This window comes from Thermobia domestica, chromosome 16 (genome assembly GCF_964235325.1).
Source record: "Thermobia domestica chromosome 16, izTheDome1.hap1.1, whole genome shotgun sequence".
NCBI lineage: Eukaryota > Metazoa > Arthropoda > Insecta > Zygentoma > Lepismatidae > Thermobia > Thermobia domestica.
Genome location: NC_137469.1, coordinates 177,701,089 through 177,715,159, shown reverse-complemented (window position 1 = coordinate 177,715,159; position 14,071 = coordinate 177,701,089). Strand labels below are relative to the sequence as shown.

General features: G+C 32.4%; 1 protein-coding gene and 1 long non-coding RNA gene across 2 annotated transcripts in view; both read left to right on the top strand.

Annotated features, from left to right (window-relative positions):
• The window catches only part of LOC145672844 (uncharacterized), a 174,542-nt gene that overhangs the window by 19,538 nt on the left and 140,933 nt on the right, over window positions 1-14,071 (top strand). The gene's annotated exons all lie outside the window — the stretch shown is intronic.
• LOC145673516 (uncharacterized) lies at window positions 5,192-9,687 on the top strand. The gene is made up of 3 exons (XR_014128779.1): window positions 5,192-7,091; window positions 7,865-8,000; window positions 9,232-9,687. It is a non-coding gene; the product is annotated as an uncharacterized LOC145673516 (long non-coding RNA).

Here is a 14,071-nt window from a genome sequence, read left to right as displayed (position 1 = left end):
ATTATTATTATTTTGGGAGTGAAAGTGAAGCAGACAACTAATCTTGATTGTAGCTTCGCTAACTTATGAAATAAAGACTTTACACAAAATTCTACTTTGGTAGGGAGCTGGGATCGAATTTGGTACTTCATGATTTTAAAGTTGAACTAGTCCTTGCATGAAAAAAAAGAATTTCACTTCGTTTTCACGACAGAAAGGATCGAATGACTTTCATGTCTTAAAATGTGTAATGTTTTCTCAACGAGGATCGAACCAGCAGGACACGGGAATCAAACGCAAGACCTGAGAATCAAACGCAAGACCTGTACTTCACGACCATTGAGTTGAATTAATCCTTGCATGAAAAAAAAAAAAAAAGAATTTCACGTATATAGCACATCGTTTCACGACAGAAAGGAACGAAATAGAAATATTTAATGCTCTTTCACTAAGAATCGAACCAGAACCCTAATATATGCTTTTATTTTGAAAGTTCTCTCATCGGAATCGAACGCGAGACCAGTACTTCACGGAAAGGAACGAAATAGAAATATTTAATGCTCTTTCACTAAGAATCAAATCAGAACCCTAAATATGCTTTTATTTTGAAAGTTCTCTCATCGGAATCGAACGCGAGACTTCACGATTTAGAGTTGAATTAATCCTCGCATGAAAAAAAGAATTTCATGGAGTAATCCACCGTGAGGTGAACACTCTTTCACTGAATGTCAGTGCCTCGCATATAGATTAGATTTTATTTTTTTAAAAAAACTTATCGTATTTTTTTCTAGTCGTCTTGTATTGGGTAGCTAGATTCCCCACCTCAGCCCCCAGATCCATCTTGTAATGCTAAGAATAGAAGTTCCCAGGTTTTCTGCGAAGAGTTTTGAGGAGTGTGACCTGATCTTATTCTCACGAAACGGCTGGAAAATTTTCGTCTGGAACCTTCTCAGGAAATTGAGTTGATAAGACGATTGTTGTGGTTCATGGATGTTTTTAAAACGTATTGGTAGCGGAAGCACTTCTCATAGCATATCATAATGTTTTAAAAACGTAGGATGAGAAAATGTGTATGCTCAAATCATCAGGGTTGATTGTATTGCATGTGAAAAGTATTATATGGATATTCACATGACAAGTAATTAAAATCACTTAAGTTGAAGCCGTGATGAGATATTGCGCTATAACATTCCCATAGCACAAAAGATTACGCCCCCACGAAATGTCTGTAGGTTATGAACTATTTACGTTATCTAATTTGGTCTTGGGATTCTCACGAATTCACTTGTAAGTGTTCATGGGAATAGAATTTGTTTGCAGACTGTTCTTTGATCGAATAGACCTTAGTTGCTCAGGGGAATATCGCATTGCATGAATCGTGAATATCGTATTTTCAAACGTATACAGCATTTGAGATTACATGTATGTTTGTTGTCGGCTTCACATACGAACATACTCACGTGCGACTGAAGATAGTGTAATCTGAATGCGAAAACGCTGAGTTTGTGTAATGAAAAATAAGTCTGTTAATAGATAAGATTTACTAAAGATGATATTTTGATACATCTATCAAATAATGTGTGTGAATAAGGAAATGAAATTGAATAAGGATATTAAATGTAGCAGGGGAGAGGTGGGGAGATTTTATTCGTTTGGAAAAGCTCATATGTTTCTTGAAAACAGTTATCATAATAAACTTGCTTTATTTTTGACTTCAGATATAAGTGATCGTATTGCTTTGCGATTGCGTTTACCTTTAATGTATATATGGGATTTATGAATTTTTTGTTCGTGTGTTTGTGAGAAATTCTATTTTCGCTGAGTACATTTAATCACGTTGGTATCAGTTTATTCTTGTTGATGTAATTAAATATATTTGTTCTTCGATTAGGACATTTCCTGAAGAATGTAGAGATGAAAGACATGAAATTCTGATTAGGGCTTGTGAAATTTCGTAAGGCTCCTTTCTCAGATAGGTGAGTGCTTCGTCATGTCGCTGCGGTGTAAGTATACATTAAATCATTATTTTTAAAAAGAAAGAAGAAACGGTTGTATTGAAATGTAATATTTGAAATGATTAAATTTCGTGTGACGTTTTTATTTGACGTCATACGAATGTAGAATAAAACCATTGAACAGAGTGAAGTGTGTGAAGTAGACCTTTACGAATTGTGTTGTGCTCATCTGTGTATTAGAAGAGATTGTCAGCATACTGAAACTCTACGTTTTAGTAAGATAAAACATAGTTGCTATTCTCTCTTTCTTTCTCTTTTAATCATCTCTAAGGTGCTACCTAATTTCTATAGATAGTGATTATTTGAATTATTATACGTATTAGCATTTCACGTTGTAATTCCTCATTTGAATTAACTTTTCTTGTCTGTCTTTAAAATATAATTTGAAATGGAGTCCCTATTACATAACCATTCAGTTCATTTTCCTATACTTCAGGCTGATGGAACTCCAGCTACTTTGTTTACACAATCTAAGTATTACCAAGGGAATTATGGTGTCTTATGTTCCTTTAAAGAGTATGTACCATCATATTCAGAAAAGAAAGATATTGAAATTAGAAATTTGTACACGCAATCCCGTTATCAGCGATGGTTTTTGATTTATATTACCCCTGCTAGCATTGACTTTCAGGAAATGCTAGAGTTAGGAGGACATAGATATTTTTTATCCGTAGTGTCATCACTTATCAAAACTTGCTGGCCATTACGTGATGCAACTTTTTTTCGCATTAAAGGTTCATCTGAAAAATTTCAGATTTGTGCAATTTATCAAGGTGTGGGTAATCAGATACAGCTACAGGAACGATTAGCCAGATATAAGTGTAGGTGCATCTTTAATAGTGTAATTCAAATTGCGGACCTATTGTCAACATGTGAAGAAATGTGTAAGAATGCATCATGCATTATATCACAGAATACTACACTGATAGACCTATCCGCTTTCGCAGATTTGTTCAAAAAACGTAACACATGGCTAATGTAATTTGTCATCTGAATTACCTTTTCTTGTTTGTCTTAAAAGCAATACATCTTCACGGGTAATCACTTAACGTACGGACAGCTAAGAAAAAGTATTCTTCAGTTGAGAAAATTTCTTTTCCTATTACAGTACCAATTTGACAAGCTATCAAATTATGACTATTCCAAAGATAACGTGACAAGAAAAACAGATTAATTCATTTGTTCCCAAGTTAATGCGAAAAAGAAAATTTGTCAACTATAGAATACTTTCTTTTTCGTTTGTACAGAAAGATTATATGACTCAGATTTTTGTCTGATATATCGTCGGAGATATTCTGATTCTTTTAGAATAGAATGCAATTTAATATAATATTTCCATGGATATAGTGTTTAGCATTGAGTTATTCAGGTTTATTATTTAGTTTACTTTTACGTTATTATATGTAGGAATTTATTTTCTTGTTCTTTGACACTACTTGCTGAAAACAATACATATTCGCGTCAAATCACTTAGAGCACGTATTTTCTGTGTAGGAAACTTGAGTTCGACTCTTGATTGATTCCAATTTAATCTGTAGATTCATGTTTCGTATAGCCTCGAGATATTCTGATTCTTGTAGAATAGAATGAATTTTAAATGTAATATTGACCTGATTATAGTGTTTAGCATTGTATTATATATTCCATAGCTAGTTATTTAATTAAGCATTGTATTATATATTCCATAGCTAGTTATTTAATTACTATTACTGTTAGTATATGTAGGACTTTATTTCTTGCTCTTTAAAATTACGGAAAGAATTCATTTTATAAGTATAGTATTTATATAGTTTAATAGTAGTGATTTTTGATTATTATTTCAGTGCTTATTTAAGCGATATTTTCGTAACGTAGATAGTATTAGTATTGGAATTAATTATTTCATTGTTTTTCGTGGATGTACGTGTCTATATTATGGGAAACCTGAGTTCGACTCTTGATGATAATTAGTGTAGATCGAATTCCACGTTAGGCTGTAGATTTACGTCTTATATAATCAAATCAAATCTAATCCTTCTAGACTAAGTTTTTCAAAGAATTGATAATGAATGGGGAATTTATTTACCTCTAATGTGATACTTAATTGCTAAAAATAGTGATTATTTAAATTCTTATACGTATTATCATTTGAATTACGTTTTTCTTGTTTGTCTTAAAATAGAATTTGAAATGAAGTTCCTCATACATAACTGTTCAGTTCATTTTCCTAAACTACAAATGGATGGAATTCCAGCTACTTTGTTTACAAAATCTAAGTATTACCAAGGGATTTATGGAGTCTTATGTTACTTTAAAGAGTGTGTAACATTATATTCAGAAAAAACGATATTGAAATTAGTAATGCGAAAAAGAAAATTTGTCAATTATAGAATTCTTTCTTTTTCGTTTGTACAGAAAGATTATATGGCTCAGATTTTTGTCTGATATATCGTCGGAGATATTCTGATTCTTTTAGAATAGAATGCAATTTAATATAATATTTCCTTGGATATAGTGTTTAGCATTGAGTTATACAGGTTTATTATTTAGTTTACTATTACGTTATTATATGTAGGAATTTATTTTCTTGTTCTTTGACACTACTTGCTGAAAACAATACATATTCGCGTCAAATCACTTAGAGCACGTATTTTCTGTGTAGGAAACTTGAGTTCGACTCTTGATTGATTCCAATTTAATCTGTAGATTCATGTTTCGTATAGCCTCGAGATATTCTGATTCTTGTAGAATAGAATGAATTTTAAATGTAATATTGACCTGATTATAGTGTTTAGCATTGTATTATATATTCCATAGCTAGTTATTTAATTAAGCATTGTATTATATATTCCATAGCTAGTTATTTAATTACTATTACTGTTAGTATATGTAGGACTTTATTTCTTGCTCTTTAAAATTACGGAAAGAATTCATTTTATAAGTATAGTATTTATATAGTTTAATAGTAGTGATTTTTGATTATTATTTCAGTGCTTATTTAAGTGATATTTTCGTAACGTAGATAGTATTAGTATTGGAATTAATTATTTCATTGTTTTTCGTGGATGTGCGTGTCTATATTATGGGAAACCTGAGTTCGACTCTTGATGATAGTTAATGTAGATTGAATTCCACGTTAGGCTGTAGATTTACGTCTTATATAATCAAACCTAGTCCTTCTAGACTAAGTTTTTCAAAGAAATTGATAATGAATGTTTGGATTACAAGTTAATCTGTAGATTCATGTTTCGTATAGCATCGAGATATTCTGATTATTGTAGAATAGAATGAATTTTAAATGTAATATTTACCCGAATATAGTGATTAGCATTGTATTATATATTCGGTAGCTAGTTATTTAGTTACTATTACTGCTAGTATATGTAGGGCTTTATTTCTTGCTCTTTAACATTACGGGAAGAAATCATTTTATAAGTATAGTATTTATATAGTTTAATAGTAGTGATTTTGATTATTATTTCAGTGCTTTTCGACTATCGATGATAGATAATGTAGTACGTATTCCACGTTGATTTGTAGATTTATGTCTTATATAATCAAACCTAGGCCTTCTAGACTAAGTTTTTCAAAGAATTGATAATGAATGGGGAATTTAATCAACTCTAAAGTGGTATCTAATTGCTATAGATAGTGATTATTTAAATTCTTATACGTATTATCATTTGAATTACGTTTTTCTTGTTTGTTTTAAAATAGAATTTGAAATGAAGTTCTTCGTACATAACTATTCAGTTCATTTTTCTAAACTACAAACGGATGGAATTCCAGCTACTTTGTTTACACAATCTAAGTATTACCAAGGGAATTATGGTATCTTATGTTCCTTTAAAGAGTATGTACCATTATATTTAGAAAAAACGATATCGAAATTAGAAATTTGTACACGCAACCCCGTTATCAGCAATGGTTTTTGATTTACATTACCCTGCTAGCATTGACCTTAAGGAAATGTTAGAGTTAGGAGGATATAGATATTTTTTATCCGTAGTGTCATCACTTATCAAATCTTGTTGACCATTATGTGATGCAACTTTTTTTTCGCATTAAAGGTTCGTCTGAAAAAAAATTCAGATTTGTGCAATTTTTCAAAGTTTGGTAGTCAGATATAGCTACAGAAACGATTAGCCGGATATAAGTGTAGGCACATCTTTAATAGTGTAATTCAAATTGCGGACCTAATGTCAACATGTACAGAGCTATGTAAGAATGCATCATGTATTATATCACAGAATATTACATTGCTACTCCTTCTGTATATAGGATAGGTCAGTGTTTCTTTCTATACATATATGCTATCTTTTGTTGTTCAGCATTACGTCACTTGATGTGAGATCATCACATTAACACTTCTCACTTTTAATATTTATCTTTACACGTATGTAGTTCATTCATTAAAAAAGTAAACTTGCGATGTTTAACAATGATGATGATGAGCGTGTACAATAGATTTCAATCTTTTAATGGTGTCATTCATTTTTAATGTTAAACTTTCGTTTTGAAAGTAATTAATTTTCAGCAGCGGGTGAGGAGCGCTGCTGCACTCTACAAAACTCCTCAAGAAGCCAATATTATCACCCTGAGGAAATGCAAGGTGATTTCTGTACTTTTAAAAATAATTACTTTCAAAACCCTTTTGTGCTTTCCTCTTTTATCTTTTCATTTGCTTTTCATTATTTCACTGTACTTCAAAGGTAGCACTTAGTCATTTCCCTTACCTTTCCATGTATATGCAACTATATATAGTATTTTACTCAACATTATGCGTATATATATATATATATATATATATATATATATATATATATATATGAAGAAGAAATGAAAACAGGATTATCTTGCGTTTAAACCTGTTAGAATATGAACTGCTCAAAGGAATGTGACGCATCTATCTTTTAGCAATAGGTAAGTTTTAAATATCTGTTTTCAATAACAGATAAATAATTACTTTTTATTTAAAATAAAATACTTGTTTTCTTTCAAGGAACAATTCATGTTCACCACGTAAATTAACGATTCATTCTTGTTTCTTTACAGTACACTTTAAAAGAGGATACGTCTTCAAGAGACACTGAATCAAGATTTTCTACGATCAAACAGGTACGAAGACGAAACACTGATCAAAGATCATCTCTCTCTCTCTATCTCTCTTTTACAAATAAATAAGTTTTATAGCTTTCTTTCGGATAAAAAAAAAGATCCATAACTGCTTTTCGTCTTTTAGAATATGTATGATAATATTAATAATTACTTATTTCTTTTAGGTAAAACATTTGCTTCTTTTTTTTACAAAATTCAAAACGCAGTATTGAAATTATATAAGTTACCACCGGGAATTGAATTCGTGTGTTACAAGAATAAGTCAAATGCATACAGATGCAATATTCAATGGAACGGTTATTTGCTTTAAAGAAGAGAAAACTATTGGTTAGTATAGGAATATTGATAAAAAATACCATTGGTAAAAAATATATAGTATTAACTGTACGAATTTCTTTTCTAAAAAATAAGAAAGAAGGAAGGAAAGAAAAGTTAACTTTGACTTTTCGTGCTAAGAAAATATAGTTTAACGTTTTGATCAACACCGAAGCTATGTGAGTCATAAATTATTGTAGTATTTCAAGAAGTAAACTGGAGTTATTGAATGAATAATTAGATTGCATATTGACTGAAATTGCGATCTTTACTGGTATCAAATGGTATTTGCTTAAGAGAAAAGACAATTAATGATAGGTATTGTTTTATTTAGGATTTTTATATCTTCTTAAAATATGAAGATTGTTAGTGTTGCAATTATAGTTACTTGTTTTTCTTCCAGGAAACAAGTTCATGTTCACCGCGTAAAGTAACTGATTATTCTTGTTTCTTTACAGTACACTTTAAAAAAGAGGATACGTCTTTAAGAGACGCTGAAAACTACCTGAAGCAACATTTTCTACGGTCAAATCTGATCGAAGACGAAACACTGATCAAAGAGCAGTGACGCAACTCTCTCTCTTTTACGAATAGGTAAGTTTTATCTTTCTTTCAGATAAAAAAAAAGATCCATATCTGCTTTTCGTCTTTTAAAATATGTATGATAATATTAATATTTACTTATTTCTTTTAGGTGAAACATTTGCTTCTTTTTATTTTTAAGTTAAGATAAAGAAAAACCTATAGATACGGTGTTTTGTTCATTAGAATACATTATTCGTAAAACCTTTTTTCTTGCAAGATACAATCATTAGAGATTCAAACTGCACGAATAGGTTACTGCGGTTCGTTAAAGATATTAATAACATTCAATACCAAAGATGTATGAGATGTAAACCTATATTTACAAGATTCAAACGGGGAATTGAAATGATATAAGCTACTATCAGGAATTGAACTCAGATGTTCCAAGTATAAGTCAAATGTATACAGTTGCAATATTCACCGGTACGGTTGTTTGCTTTTAAAAAAGAGAAAACTATTAGTTAGTATAGGAATATCGTTGGTAAAAAATGATAGTTTATAGTATTTGCTTTAAAAAAAGAGAAAACTATTAGTTAGTATAGGAATATCGTTGGTAAAAAATGATAGTTTATAGTATTAACTGTACGAATTTCTTTTTTAAAAATAAGAAAGAAGGAAGGATGGAAGTAAAAAAGTTAATTTTGATTTTTCGTGCTAAGTAAATATAGTTTAACGTTTTGTTCAACATCGGTGCTATGTGAGTCATAATTATTGTAGTATTTCAAGAACTAAACTAGAGTTTCGAATTAATAATTAAATTGCATGAAGATGTGATATTTACTGTTATCGTGTGGTATTTGCTTAAGAGAAAAGAAAACTAATGAATAGGTGTTGTTTTTATACTATACTATGCTCAAATTAAGAAACGAATTGACATTTAGAGAAAAACTGTTATTCTGTTGTCACAATCATGAGTAGGCCACTAAGGCATCCTCTACAACTTTACCCTCTCTAATGGAAAATAATTTTAAGAGGACAATTCAGTGATATACTCATTATGAGGCAACAGAGTAACAGTTTTTGTCTAAATGTCAATTCGTTTCTTATTTTGAACAGAGTATAAGAAAATGTACATACAATGAAAGAATGTCAAGAATACTTGTTATTTCTCGTTCTTGTTCTTTCTCATTACGGGAAGAAATAATTTTATAAGTATAGTATGTTGCTATAAGATAAGTGTACTTTTTGAAGATTAGTTTATATTTTCTGATAATAAAAATTTGTATTTCTTTATTTCCAGAAAAGATGATGCCATTCCCCCGTAGTGTTGCAATGACCATTGTAGGGTATTGTGAAGATAAAATCAGAAGAAGAGGAAACAAAAAGATGTACTATATTTCTAGTGTCTGTCCAAACAATAAATTGATAAAAAGAAGATGGCACACATACGATGATTGTGTCAATGTGATGCTATTAGAACTTTATCAAAAGGAAAAAAAGAAAGAGAAAGTGTAGATAAAACGATTTTGGGGGTAAAATGAGACTTAGAGGGTAAGTGTATGCGAAACCAAAGTGAAATGATAAAAGAAAAGAAATGGTTAAAGGTGAAGTGATATTTGGACTACCATAAAAAGCCAAAATGAAGAAAAATGAAAGAAAATTGTAAATATTTGTGTATATATACATATATTAAAATAAAAAGAAAAGGAATTTAAATTCCCTGTAGATAAAATTTGTTGTGAAATTCATGCTTTCATCCCATTTAATTCTATACGCTGATACCTCTTATCGAGAAAGGTCATATTTGTGAAACGTATCTTTATTTGTTCAGGGTCTTTACATAATGTACAAACCTATTACATTTTAGGTTTGAGGAGTGTGGTGTCTCACTGATAGAGGATTTACAGCCAGTACTTCATTTTTTCAAATGTTCGATTCTCGATGATGGAGAGAGAGAGAGATAGAGGGAGCATTGAACACTTGAAAGCATTATATTGCTTCGAAATGAAGAGCTTCGAACAATGTATATCATATGCTACGCTAAAATCAATACGAAGTGCCATATATGTGAAATTCTTTTTTTATGCAAGGATTAATTCAACTCTAAATCGTGAAGTACTTTTACTTTTATTAAAGTGTAAAATTTCCAAACAAATATACAATGTTACTCTTGTGCAGATCACATCTTTGCAATCTGTTCCTACCTCAATCCGAGTTCATGTTAATAGGTAATTGTGATAAACAAAAACTGTGAGCATTAGTTCACCTGTTTACTTCTACTTTGTTCATTCCTGTATTTTTTATTTTTATGTTTGTTATTTTTCTAAAGCAATTATGTCAGGTTAGAAGAACATGAATCTTTTTCTTTCTAGTACGTGTATTGTTCTTCTACTTATAAATTCAATGAATTTCAGGATGCATGATAACTCTGTGATATAACGTTTATTTACATTGTCATTCTATCAACTATTATTTTTTCGTCTTAATCATATGTCCTTTTACCGAGAAAGGGTATATTTGTGGGGGCGTATCTTTATTTCTCCGAGGGTCTTTACATGATGTACAAACCTATTACATTTTAGGTTTGAGGAGTATGGTGGTTCAGTGGTAAAGGATTTAAAATCAGTACTTCGTTTTTCAAATGCTGAAGCTTCTTGGTATGCATCCTGTTGGAACTTAATGGCGATCCGTGCCTCATTTTGTCAATCATCACACCTTCAGTTAATTACTTTTAAAAAAAATAAAGATAACGAATTCGGAATTTGCTATAACTTAGTAGAATGAGAATGTATGAGTAGATCATGAAAACTCACGGACATGATGTTCGGAGATGAAACTAGGGACTGCATGCACTTTGCTACAGTGCACGACAATTAGTAATAAATTATGCTCATTATGTTGAGGAAGACGAATGATTAAGACAAATGAATGAATGAATGAATACTTAGTAAAATAAAAATATATAAGTAGACCATGAAAACTCACGGACACTATGTTCGGAAGTCGACCACAGTGGGCGGCAATTAGTAATAAAATATTATAAGCTTACTTGATCGGTGATCGAACTAGGGACCGCATGCACGGGGGGTTGCGGAACAATGTTCTACTATTCTAAGTATTCATCTGAAAGAATACGTCGTTGCTTTATCACTGAACCACACACACAAACTTTCACATATTTCTTACGTTCGAAACGTAAGAAAATATTTCAGTTTAACGTACCACGATTATGCTCATCATACAGATAGACAGACAGAAAGATATACACTTAGATAGTACTTATTGTCTTTTCGAGTGCAGAATAATACGCGTTCAATACTACACAGAGGTTTGTAGTGTTTGAGCCCCGTCGCCCAAAGCTTGGACCTCTCCCAACAAAAAATTTCTTAATGCACGCCTGTGTACATAGCTAGTATACGAATTCTATGACGGGAATCTGAGCATTTTAGAAGAAATTGATGATAATAATAGGGAATATTTTAACTACTTTCGCCCTTTTAAAGTAATATCACATACAGCTTAGACTATAATATGGAGAAAACTGTATAAAGTTCAACTTCCTAGATCCACTTAAAGAAATGAAGAAATGTTCTCTTATTTGAGAATAGTCAATTGTTTTAACTTGAAGATTTGTGCCCCATGATGAAATCGTGGGGTTCTGTGGATCAGTGGTAAAGCGTTCACCTTCTGTGATTGGGGTCTCTGGTTCAATCCTAACTTTCGTCGTGTGAACTTTGTGATGCATATAGCCTCGCTGCTGAACGGAACGTTAAACTCAAAAATCAATCAACATCATGTGTACATGAGTAACGGCATCCGAGATGTATAAGCAACACTAGTTTTGTCAAGTTTTAGATCTCAAACACTGTTTTAATATTACCTAAAACACACACACACACACACACATACATATCTTCGCTTCGTGTTGTCTGAAACCATGACCTAAGATAATGTTGACGCGACAGCTGGAGAACAACATTGAAATACAAAACATGTTCTGTTATCTTATTTTTCTGCTCTTTGCAAGTAGACATTGCAGATACAGAAACTCTCTCTCAGTTCGTTGACTTGTGTATGTGTATTTAACGTTAGATTTCACTCTTATTAACATTAGAAAATTATGAAATTAACTTCAGTGCCTCAGTGGTAGAGTGTTTACCTCTGGTGCATGAGGTCCCGTGTTTAAATCACGTCTTTTTTTTTATATACTTGTTATTAATTTTAGCGACCACAAATTCCCTGCTTCCTTTACAACTTAACGAAAAGATGCTATTGACTGCCCCCGGAAAACCGTCCTTATCATTTCATTTTTACGTTCCAGAGGGCACGGTGACTCAGTGGTAGAGCGTTCACCTCAAGTGCTGGGGTCCATGATTCGATCCCAGTTCGTGCCCTATGAACTTTGTGATGGACAAACATCGTATGCGTGGATTTCCCTTCGGAGTTCACCAGTTTCCTTCCACTTTCTTCATTACATCATTTCATTCATTTTTTCATTATCACCTCTCCTTCATTAGCCTAGTAGACGTAACCGCAGGACGTAAAACTCACTTTTCACTTGTCCCATCGCCGTCCATTAGTATAGTACACTCAGTCTAACCGGCATAATCGTGGGACGTTATACTGAAAGATTTCATTTCATTTTTTTCGTTCCAGAGGACAGGGTGGCTCAGTGGTAGAGCGTTCACCTTAAGTGCTTGGGGGTCCCTCGTTCGTCTTCCAATAGCATAGTACACTTAGCCTAACCGGCATAATCGTGGAACGTTAAACTCAAAGATTTCATTTCATTTTTTCGTTCCATGGGGAACGGTGGCTCAATGATAGAGCGTTCACCTTAAGTGCTTGGGGGTCCCTCGTTCGATCCCAGTTCGTACCCTATGAACTTTGTGGTGGACAAACATCGTATGCGTCGATTTCCCTTCGGAGTTCACCAGTTTCCTTCCACTTTCTTCATTACATCATTTCATTCATTTTTTCATTATCACCTCTCCTTCATTAGCCTAGTAGACGTAACCGTAGGACGTAAAACTCACTTTTCACTTGTCCCACCCACACAGATTATACTATTTTCATTTGCTAAAACACACATATCTTCGCTTCGTCTGGACTCCACGTACTACAGATACATAGACAAACGGAGAAACAAGTAGACATATTATCAAAATTTTAAGACACACAAGCTATGATTATTATTACATCATTCACATCATAAAGTTCCGTCTTTCAAAATCATTAGTTTAACAGTCATAATCGTGGAACGTAAAACTCACTTTGGGTGTTAGACAACATTGTATCTAAGACTTTTCTCTTTGACTCTCTTGTCAAACTATGATTTGACCTCTCTCTCTCTCATCGCAGGTGGGGACCCTAGTGGATCAATGGTACAGTGCTCATCTTTGATGTATGGTGTATCCAGGTTGTAATCCAGCCCCGGACAAGTGAACTTTCTGGTAGACAAAATTACTAGTTTAACAGACATAATTAAAAATTGGACGTAAAACTATGATTCGACTCGAACGAATATTTCTGGTGCATTGGGATCCCTAATTCGATCCTAGCTAACAACAAGTGAAATTTCTGGTGAACAAGAGCGTTCATCTTTTGTGCATAGGTCTCCGAGTTGAAAATGAAGCCCTCCTTCCCCGTGTTCAACTTTTGCTTTCAACAAATGAATTTTATGATAGACAAACACCGTATGCGTGGATTTCCTTCGGAGTTCTTCCGTTTCCTCCCACTTTTTGAGTGTACGTTGATTGATGGTACAGCGTTCACCTCCGGTGTTTGAGGGGGGGGTCCTGGTTTCAAACCCCCAGCTCCCTCCGTCAAGTGAACTTTCTGTGTTGGACAAACAACACGTGCGTGGTTTTTTTTCGGTGTACTTTCGTTTCCTCCCACTTTCTTTATTCTATCATTTCATTCATTTCTCATCATCACCGTCTTCTTCAGTCTAGTCAATATATCCATGAAACTTAAAATTGGAAGTTATTATTATTATTATTATTATTATTATTATTATTATTATTATTATTATTATTATTATTATTATTATTATTAAAAATAAACCAAGAAGTTCCGTTACTAGTGTTATACATATATCCTAATTACCAGTCTTATGGCGGCTCCCTTTCCTAAATTTAGGG